This window comes from Pseudopodoces humilis, chromosome 12, assembly GCF_049639895.1.
Source record: "Pseudopodoces humilis isolate 2021_Gansu_Grassland_sample_001 chromosome 12, ASM4963989v1, whole genome shotgun sequence".
In the NCBI taxonomy this organism is placed as follows: domain Eukaryota; kingdom Metazoa; phylum Chordata; class Aves; order Passeriformes; family Paridae; genus Pseudopodoces; species Pseudopodoces humilis.
Genome location: NC_142211.1, coordinates 12,727,693 through 12,739,328, shown reverse-complemented (window position 1 = coordinate 12,739,328; position 11,636 = coordinate 12,727,693).

The window sequence follows — 11,636 nt, the reverse complement described above, 5'->3', positions numbered from 1 at the left end:
CAAAACATACAAAAAGCAGAAGGGTGTGGTCTCCTCCAAACTGGAGCCATTCAGCTCTGCACAAAACCTCCTGTAGACAAATGAATTAAATCCCCAAATTAATTTACTACAATTTTTATAATTCTTTCAGAGAAAGATGTGTTCAAACTTCTGAGCCCACAGAAGAATCCACAATTTTCACAACTCCTTTGAATGATCAAAAAAATTCTTTAGACGATTTTCCCCCTCGGGGATAAAAATTAAGGTGAATCGAGAGATCTTTGTTTCTACTAAGACACACGCCTCTTCTCGATCCAGATCCACTTTAAAAGTTAACAATGGCTCTAGGTTGGTGGATGTAATGAGAGCCTTTGACACTCTTAACAATCCATTTCCCTTATCTTCTGGACTTTCTCGACAGTCCAGCTGTTTGTTGTTTTTTTTTTGCAGACATTGCTGTTTTCCGTGTCCTATGCCCTGAAGACAGCACACTGATCCTTTCCCAACCGCTGTTTGGCTTGGGTCTCCCCTGCTGGGGAGAGAAAGCTTCTGCCACTTCCTTGTGGCCGACCCCGTCCCCTCTGTCCTGGGGTGTAGTGGTTTAGATTTGCTAATTTCGTTTCCCGGCCAATGCACTAAATAATTGTTGTGGTTTTAAAGCAGCAACTAAAAAATCACGAGAAAATTTACTTATTTCTTGCTGTGAGATATGGATTAGAACAAGAGCAAAACAGGCTTAAAACTTAAAAGGAATAAAGAAAGTTTATTAACAAAACTACAAGAATAAGAAAACCAGAATAAAACCTCCAGAAAACCCTTTTTTCCCCCACTACTCAACCATTTTCTTGTTCACATGACAACATAGAGACAAAAAAACTTTGGTGTTTACAACAGTCTCAATTCTTGCTAGAGTCTTTCCACAGTCTTTGTAGAGAAACAGAAGTATTTTTCTGCTAATTTATGGAGTTTCTCACAAGAAAACTATTTCTGTTATAGCTTTCGATTTCTCTGATGCCAGCTGCCCGGAAATCCTGTCATCAGTTCACTCCTCCCATTTCACATCACTCTGAGGTGTGTATGGGTCAATGAGTCTAGGGATGTCATTTTAAAGGATGAGTTATTCAAAGGCAAAAAGTTCTCTTCATCTGTCTTTGTTAACTTCTCTGGAAACAGAAGTTTTCTCTTTGCTTTTACAACGGCCCCAAATCTTCAACTATTACTTCTCCCTGCTCTGTTCCAGCACCTCACTGTATCACAATTACTATACCTTTTGATCAAAATCCACACTTTGAACACTCTATTCCTCCCAATATACTCTGTCATGAATTAAAGGAGTTTTTTTCAGAACACTATTGTCCATCTCCATAGCTTTAACAGAAAAATATTTCAGATTATAAAGCATCTCCTTATTCTCTACCTCTTCTGAAGTTTAATTCCTTTCTTTACTGTCTCTGACAGTTTATAAAGTCTCCTTACATGTTGATTACTCTCTTTTTCTTTCTCTGGAAAAAAGGATTAATCTGCAAGTCTCATCTGGGTAATAAAAAGGTTAAAATCTTGCCCAGGCTTTGTAGATGCTTCTGTGATCTCTGCTGGAGCAGCGGCTGGAGCTGTCTGCGATGGAAGATTCTTCATGGCTGCTCTGGAGAGTGTGGTCACTGTCTCAGCCCACCACAGGTCAAAAGCTTTTTTCTTTCTTTACTCGGCAGTCTCTGGTGAATTCAGTCATGGCAAAAACTGCAGCCGAGCCAGGGACCGGCCTGGCCCGGCCAGAGCAGGTCCCATCTCCCAGCCAGGAGCCGCAGCAGGCTCAGCCCAGCCCCTGCCCGGGCCACATGGCCTGGGCAGGGGACGGGAAGCCAGCTAAAGCTCAGTTACCTTTCACAGCCAGGAAACAAAGAGACAAAGAAATTCCCAGGCTTAGGTCTTAAGGTGGTGTTCACAGCTTGATCTCACTTTTCAATGGTTAAAACTGCTGTAAATTCTTAGAAATGGCCAGCTGTTGGCTAGGAGAAAAAAACTCTCATCAGCCTCCAGCAGTTTTAACTTCCTTAGGTTTTTCTCTTTGTTTTCTTAAATGCAAATCTATCACACCAATACACCTGGAATTGACTGCCCTGGGGGTGGAAACACAGCCCTACCATCTCTCATGGACTGATCCAAAGTGTACTGGAAATGGGTGATTCCCCTGAACATCTACAATACATTGATGACATCATTTTGTGGGGCAGTGAAGCAGAAGTGTTTGAGAAGGGAAAAAGAATAGTTCAGAATGTTCTGAAAACTGGGTTTGCCATAAAGAAAAGCAAGGTCAAGGGACTTGCATGGGACATCCAGTTCTTGGGCATCAAATGGCAGGATGGACGTTGTCATGTGCCTATGGATGTGGTTAACAAGATAGTGATCAGGACAGTGGAACAGAATAGCATAACCTTGGAGAAAGTCAATAAAGGATGTAACTTAGGGAAACAGGAGTCATACAGAATGCAAACAGGATGCCAGTTCAGCTCTGCAAGGCTGGCAAAGCAGAAGTTATACAAAACAACAGAGGTCGAGGAACAGCCACTTCAAAAGGACACTGGACACTGAAGACCACCAAAGGACCATACAAGGACTTCCAGTAAGGGGTGCAATTATGTAAAATTCAGTAAAACATATATGGAAAATAAGCGGGGGGGGGGGGGAGGGGAGGATAGCTAATGAATATGTAATCAGTGTGTATGACAAAACGCTTGTTGGGGTTTAGGATTTGTCCTTTTCTTCCTTTCTCTCATGAAATTTTGTCCCATTTCTTGGTAGGGAACCATAATGACTGGCTACTTAAGAGAGATAAAAGAAGTGGCAAAGCTCAGGGGAGGAGGGTATCTGGCTGCACTTCTCTTATCTGAGGGTTTGTCTCAGAGGGGCAGAGACACCCAAGAATTGGGTGGGAAAAGAAGGGGCTGGGGCAGCTGCTAGCTCTCTTGCACTCCCTGCATTCAGAGGGGAAAGGAGGCTGCAGTTGTGGGAAGAATTCACCACCACTGCGGGGTTTTGTCTTCTGCCTTCTACCATGAGTGGAGCTTCGCTTTTAAGAGCAGCTGTTGCACTGGGATCTTATTAAGACCCTACCTCACTAAGAAAGAACTTTCCGTGTCTGCTCAGGTGCCTCAGGAGAAACCTCAGGATCCCAACCCCTTTCCCCTCCCAGGGAGCTTTGCCCTTGCCCTGCTTGGAGCTGAGATGCCCCTGCCCCCCCCCCCCCCGCTTTTTTTTGTCACTGCTCTGAGTTTTTTCTTTGCTACACTGTAACTCACACTCCCTGCCTGCCGGGATGACCCATGGTTTCAGCTACAGCTTCTGAGTTTCTAATGCATCTCATCTACCACTCCGGGACTTTGTTCACCCCTGCCTTCCCAACTTGCTACTCCGAGGTTCCTTCTACAGCTACTTTTGCTATCCAGAGGGGGCACCAGGATCAGCTCCCCTTGTGCATTTGCAAAGGAAGCCTTTTCTCCATCCATTTCTGCCGGCTGGATCCACCATTACCATGTGGAAAGATATTGCTGAAACTTGCACCACAGCACCCGCTACAGCCACAGGGGAATCATCACACCCACCCTTCCCACCTGGGAGCCACCAGCGCCCTTGCCAGCTGCAACTGTAACTACAGCAAGGGGAAAGTGCCTGCAGTCAAGAAGCCTGCTACTGAGTTTCTGGTTTTGTTTGCTGTCACTGCCACTGTTGTTGTTTGTTTACCTTGTTTTACATACTAGTAAAGAACTGTTATTTCTTTTCCCATATCTTCACCTGAAAGCCCCTTAATTTCAAAATTATAATAATTCACAGGGAAAGGAGTCATATTTTCAATTCTAAGGGAGGCTCTTGCCTTCCTTAGCAGACACCTGTCTTACAAACCAAGACAACGCTGTTTTCCTGATGCTCAAGGCACTCGATTAATGGAAGGATCTTCCGAGTGACCAGCTGTATTAGTTTGAAAACAAACCAGTGTGAGATTCCAAGTCAGAGCTACAATTTAATAGGAAAATTAAAATAAAGGCAACAGTACAAAACCACTGATTTAAACTGACAGAGTCAGAATACAACCTGACATCCTGTTGGTCAGGATGGTGGTAGCAGTCTGATTAAGTGGTGGCTACAGTCCCGTTGGAGTGATGGATGTGGTTTTGTCAAAGCAGTGATCCCGTAAAAAGATCTGGTCTTTCTCTGGAGGTGCAGTGGTGGGTATCAAACTCTTGTCCTGTGGGAATCCAGTGGTAGTGTTTCTGTGGTGTTTCAAGGCTCAGATTATATACAGGTAGGAATGTTTGATTCTTCCCCCTGAGTGGGTCATCTCACAATGGGATGATGTAATTCTATGTCATGCTGTGAGACCCTGATGGCCCATTAGTGGAGATAGCCCTCCAGAGGGAGTTATCAGGGCTGACTCATGGAAAAGATAAAGAACACTGCCCCACCTATTTTAACAGCTTATGAAGATCGTAATAGAATACATACTTTTGGTTACACCTTTTCATTGTAACCCAAGACACCAGTGCACTGCAATAAATAACGCCTGCTTTCTAATACTCAAAACTGTGTTAGAAAGTTTCTATCTGGTCAATTTCAGTATAATTTTTGGCGCCTCTAGATGGGACACTCTACCTGATCTCCCATGGATCTGAGGGATTAATGGATCTTTACACTGGCACCAGGACTTTCCTGAAGAATACCACAGATCCTCGGATCAGTCTGGGGCACAGGTAAGATCCCATCTATTAATAAGGCATCCTTTTGGGAATCCTGCCCTTATAAGGCATGTGAATCTTCCAGCACATTTGGTGGGTTATTTGGTATTCTGGAATTTTGTATTTGACTTGGTTTTATTGATCAATAGATGTTTTTTATTTGTATCTGTATTGTAATATTTTGGGTCTACTATTTGGACATGGATAGTGGACAATCTAAAGGGATCATTCTGAAAAAATCCCCACTTGGTTGCATTTTGTGATATTGGAGAAAGATCAGAAAGCCCCCTGGGGGAACAGCTACCAGAGAAAATTTGATTAAGTATTGTAATTAATGGTGGCCATTGTCCAAGCTAGACTCTGCAGAAGTGGCCACAAAATGGAACGTTGAACTATAATGCATTGTTACAGCTAATGTTGATTTTAAGATGAGAACAGAAATGGGATGAGGTTATGTATGCTGATATGTTTTTCACTTTGAGGAATCATCCAGAATGATAGAAAGACTGTGGCTTGAATTCAGACCCTTTTGTGCTGGCTCTTGAGAAGGAGAATCAAGGAAAACAGTTAAAGTGTTGATGTTCTATATGCAGCATAAGACAAATTTGTTCTAATCTTCTCAATTAAGAGAATGATTTAGATCTTATGGTCCTAATTGCAGGTTTGAGGGGGGAACAGGTAATCAAGCAGCCAAGACTGATATTATGAAGGAACTGGGGCATAAAAAGGCTCCCCTCCATCATGTGGTAGGTGCAGATGGTCCAATATCAGTAAAAGTTCTGTTTTCAATAACAGACCTTAATAATTGAAAGTCAATGGGTGGCACCTACTTTAGAATGCTATAAAATAAAAATAAAGATTGCAGTTATGGAAGGAATTTCCAAAGGAATGATTTCCCCGGGGAAAGGAAGGGAATCACAGAATCACTAGGTTGGAAGAGACCTTCAAGATCATTGAGTCCAACTGATGCCCTAATACCTCAACTAAACCATGGCACTGAGTGCCATATCCAGTCTTTTTTTAAACACATCCAGGGATAGTGACTCCACCACCTCCCCAGGCAGACTGTTCCAGTATTTTATTACTCTTTCCGTGAAGAACTTTTTCATAACGTCCAACCTAAATTTCCCTTGGCGCAACTTGAGACTGTCCTCTCGTTCTGTCGGTTGCTGTCTGGTGAAAGAGACCAACCCCCACCTGACTACAACCTCCTTTCAGGAGGTTGTAGAGAGTGATAAGGTCACCTCTGAGTCTCCTTTTCTCCAGGCTAAACAACCCCAGCTCCCTCAGCCATTCTTCATAGGGCTTGTGTTCCAAGCCCCTCACCAGCCTTGTTGCCCTCCTCTGGACACGCTCCAGTGTCTCAACATCCTTCCTAAACTGATGGGCCCAGAACTGGACACAGTACTCAAGGTGCAGCCTCACCAGTGCTGAGTACAGGGGAAGAATGGCCTCCCTGGTCCTGTTGGCCACAGTATTCCTGATATAGGCCAGGATGCCATTGGCCTTCCTGGCCACCAGGGCACACTGCTTGCTCATGTTCAGCTGGGTGTCAACCAGCACCCTCAGGTCCCTTTCTGCCTGGGCACTGTCCAGCCACACCGTCCCCAGCCTGTAGTGTTGCAGGGGGTTATTATGACCAAAATGCAGGACTCAGCACTTGGACTTATTAAATTTCATCCTATGGGACTTTGCCCGTTCATCTAAACATTCCAGGTCTCTGCAGAGCCCTCCTACCTTCCAACAGATCAACTCACACTCCCAGTTTAGTGTCATCAGCAAATTTACTAATGAAGGACTCAATACCCTCATCCATGTCATCAATAAAAATATTGAACAGGACTGACCCCAGCAGCAGACCCCTGAGGGACACCACTGGTGACTGGCTGCCAGCTGGATGCAGTACCGTTCACCACCACTCTCTGGGCCCAGCCATCCAGCCAGTTCCTAACCCAGAAAAGAGTGCTCCTGTCCAAGCCGAGGGCTGCCAGCTTTTCCAGGAGTATGCTGTGGGATACAGTGTCAGAGGCCTTGCTGAAGTCCAAATAGACAACATCCACAGCTTTTCCAGCATCCACCAGGCTGGTCACCTGATCATAAAAGGAGATCAGGTTGGTCAAACATGACTTACCCCTCCTAAACCCATGCTGGCTGGGTGTGATACCCTGGCCATCCTGTAACTGCTGCATGATGACACTCAGTATAAACTGCTCCATTACCTTTCCTGGTACTGAGGTCAGGCTGACTGGCCTATAATTACTAGGATCCTCCTTCCCACCCTTTTTGTGAATGGGTGTCACATTGGCCAGCTTCCAGTCATCTGGAACCTTACCAGTGAGCCAGGACTGTTGGTAAATGATGGAGAGCGGTTTCGCAAGCTCATCTGCCATCTCCCTCATGACCCTGGGGTGGATCACATCTGGGCCCATAGATTTATGAACATCCAAGCGGCTCAGCAGTTCTCTGACTGCCTCCTCTTGGATAACAGGGGGACCATTCTGCTCCCTGCCACCATCTACCAACCCAGGAGGACAGTTGTCCTGAAGGCAAGGTGCTTTCCCACTAAAGACTGAGGCAAAGAAGGCATTAAGTACTTCTGCTTTCTCCTCATCTGTAGTTACTAAATTCCCTCCCTTATCCAATTAAGAACAAAGGTTGGTCTTAACCTTCCTCTTGCTGTTAATATATTTATAAAAACATTTTTTATTGTCCTTTACAGAAGTCACCATTTTAAGTTTAAACTGAGCTTTGGCCTCTCTTTTTTCCTACATGATCTAGCAGCCCCCTTAAATACTTCCTGGGAGACCTGACTCTCCTTCCAAAGATGATACATCCTTTTTTTTGTTTCTAAGTTCCTCCAGAACCTCCTTGCCCATCCAGGCTGGACGTTTGCGTTGTCAACTTGTCTTTCGGCATACAGGGACAGTCTGTTCCTGTGCCCTCAAGATCTCCATTTTGAAGCACATCCACCATTCCTGGACTCCTTTATTTTTAAGGGCTACTTCCCAAATAACTTTCTGAATAAGTCTACTGAATAGGCCAAAGTCTGCCCTCCAGAAGTCCAATGTAAAAGTCTTATTTTTGTTCCTCCTGATTTCACTAAGTATTGAGAATTCTATAATTTCATGATCACTATGCCCCAAGCGGCCTCCAACCACCATGTCGCCCACCAGCCCATCTCTATTTCCAAACAGCAGATCTAACATAGCCCCTCCCCTGGTGGGTTCACCCACCAGCTGCAACAAAAAATTGTCCTCCATGCACTCTAAAAATTTCCTGGACTACCTCTTTTCTGCTGTATTAAGTTCCCAGCAGATGTCTGGCAGGTTGACGTCACCTACAAGAACAAGGGCTGGTGATCCTGAGACATTATCCAGCTGCTTATAGATTAAGTTATCCACCTGTTCTTCCTGACTGGGTGCACGATAACAGATTCCCAGTAGGATGTCAGCCTTGTTGGCCTTCCCCTTAATTCTCACCCATAGACATTCAACTTGGTCGTCACTAGTTTCAATACCTATGGCATGAAAAGCCTCCCTAATATAAAGGGCCACCCCTCCACCTCTTCTCCTTTTCCTGTCTCTTCTGAAGAGCTTGTAGCCATTCAGTGCAGTGCTCCACCTATGTGAGTCATCCCACCATGTTTCCATGATGGCAACTACAGCATAGCTTGTTGCACCACGTCCTCCAGCTCCACTTGTTTGTTGCCCATGCTGTGTCCATTGGTATGCATGCACTTCAGCTGGGCTACTGATTTAACCCCTAACTCAGGCTTTCCACCCTTGGGCCTGTTTCCAGACAGCCCAGGTGCATCCCCTTCCCCCTTCAAACCTAGTTTAGTGCCCTCTCATTGAGTTCCACTAGTTCATGAGCTAAAATCCTTCTGCCCTTAACAGAGAGATGAAGCCCATCTGGTTCTAGCAGAGCAGGTGCCATAAAAGTTGCCCCATGATCAAAGAACCCAAAATTTTTCCAATTACACCAACTCTTGAGCCGTTTGTTGATGATGTGAGTTTTCCTTTCACCATTTTTCTCAGCCACTAAAGGGACTGAATAAGAAACTACCTGTGCCCCTGCCCTATCAACCACTTGACCGAATGCCCTAAAGTCCCTTTTAATTGCCCTGACACTCCTCTTTTTAATCTCATCACTGCCAGCCTGTAGTATCAGCAGTGGGTAATAATCAGAGGGCCAAATCAGCCCAGGAAGTCTCTCAGTGATATTCCGTACCCGGGCCCCAGGGAGGCAACAGACCTCCCTATGGGATGGGTCCGGTCAACATATGGGGCCTTCTGTTCCCCTCAGAAGGGAGTCACCTACTACTATTACCCTTTTCTTTTTAATGTTAGAGGTGATGATCTGTCTTCAAGATGAATTGTGCTTGGGAGGCTTACTTAAATCATCAAAATCATCTGGCTGACTCTCTAGATACAGGGGTTCATACCTATTCTGAAGTGGTACCTGTCTAGGGGATGGGGGTAGGGAGGAATTTTTATTATTATCTCCCCGAGCAGGGACCCATTCCCAATCCCCTTCATCTACCAGGTGCTCTTCAGTTGTCATACAGGGCGAGGCATGGGAGTCCTCTGACTCTTCGTGGACCTCTCTCAAGGATGAAAGAGCTGAACTCCACCAATCTATTTCCCTTTCACTTTCCCTAATACATCTTAGCCTTTCAATTTCCTCTCTAAGCTTGGCCACCAGCAAAAGAAGATCGTTCACCTGTTAACACCGCAGGCAGGTTTCCTCCACAACACCCCCTGACGCCACTGATAAACTCAAACACTCCACACAGGAATGGGTCTGTATTGAGAGACCGCCAGCTATTCACCACCCTTCACAGAAGTAAACATGAATGCCGTTTATTTCTATTATTAACACACCTTTTATAGGGTTCTACAGGGTCCGCGGGCTAAGCAAGTTACTATTGGCTAATACACACAGGTTTACATTCTTTCTCTTATACACAAGGATATTGTTTTGCTTTACTCTCTCTTCTGCAGGAAGGTTTCAAGGACTTTAGCCTTTAATATAACGACTTCTTTCAAAGACTGGTTTGTGCAGACAGGCCTTTACTAATATATAAAATATATCAACAGGTCTGCACAGACACATCCTTTTTGGAGGGTTCCATTTGGTTACATACACTTGTACTAACCACAAATTTTGATTCTGTAACAACCATTACTAACAGAAACCCCAAAAACCAACCTAACAAACTCAAAAACAGACAAAAACCTTACCAGCAAGAAAGACCTGCAGCCCTGCCTGCTTGTCTGCCTGTGCAAACTGCCACGCAAACTGCCTTGCCATGCCATCAGAGACGTGTCATGCCCATTTGCCTGCTCCTGTTTGCCGTGCTCCAGGTTGCTGTGCTCCCTACAGGCCTCTTATAATCAGCCACTCACAATGAAGAATGATGAGTGAATGTAGCTCCACCCCACTCCTGCGTGACTCACAAAGCAAGAAGTCAATGAGGGTGTGGACAACCTACCTCAAACTCCCCTGGGAGACTGGATATCAATCAGTGTGCATACTGTGAGAAAAATGGGCACTGGAAAAAGGATTGTCTGTAGTTGAAACATAACAGCCATCCTCTCATGGGGGACCCCATCATTGTGGGTTCACCTACGATGACTGAGGGGGACCAGAGGATTCTTTCCCAGCAGAACCTCTGATTACAGCTAAACTGGGGAATGAGGAGGTAAATGAGGTAGAATTTTTAGTAGCTACAGGAGCTAGTTACTCTGTGCTAAACACAGTAAAAAGAAACTTGAGTAATGATCCTATAACAATTGTGGGTACAGTAGGGAATCACAAAACTCAGCCATTTTTCACGCCCATTGATTTTAAATTAGGAAAAAAATGGATGACTCACCAGTTTTTGTATCTACCCAATTCATCAAAGCCTCTCCTTGGGAGACATTTATTGGAAAACCTAAATGCTGAAATCAAATTTGCAAAATACAGGTTAGTATTCCAGAACCTAATTATGTGGAAACCTCTATTTTTACACTACAGCCTCCAAAATTGGACATGACCCATCTGCCAGTATCACTTGAGGATGCAGTGATCTGCATAGTCTGGGCTGGACATGTGCCCAGGCATGGAAAGGTGCCTGGGCGATCAAAAAGAGCAGAGCCTGTAAGAATTAAATTGAAACCTGGAGCGGGACCAGTAAGGCAGAAGCAATACCCTTTGAAAATACAAAGTTGTAAGGGGTTATTACCACTTGTGGAAAAGTTTATAAAATATAGCCTATTGAAGAAATGTGAATACAAATTTAATACCCCTATTTTGTCAGTTAAGAAGGCAAATGGAAAGGATTATGGACTGATATGGGACCTTAGAGCCATAGATAAGATAGTAGAAGATATACACCTGGTATTAGGAAATCCTTATACCTTGCTAACAACCTTGAGTGAAAAATTAAAATGGTTTACAGTATTAGCTTTTAAAGATGCTTTTTTCTGTATCCCTTTGGGTACTAAAAGTCAAGAGCTTTTTGCTTTTAAATGGGAAAATGAAAACAGGGAGAAGAATCTGACTGACTTGGACGGTTCTGCCACAGGGGTTTAAAAATAGCCCCACCACAATCAGAAGTCAATTGGCAAAAGATCTGGAGGAATGGAAAAATCAGAACCCTATTGGAGTCTTGTTACAGTATGTAGATGACATTCTGATAGCCACTGAAACGAAACAGCAATGTTGGGATCAGACTGTGGCATTGTTGAATTTTCTGGGACTAAGTGGCTATAGAGTATCCAAAGACAAAACATAAGTATTCCAGACCACAGTAACCCACTTGGGATTTGAAATCCTCCAAGGACCCAGGAGTCTGGGACAGGAATTAAAAGAAGCAATTTGTCAACTCCCACACCCATGAACAGTAAGAGAGTTGCATGCATTTCTTGGGATGATTGGATGGTG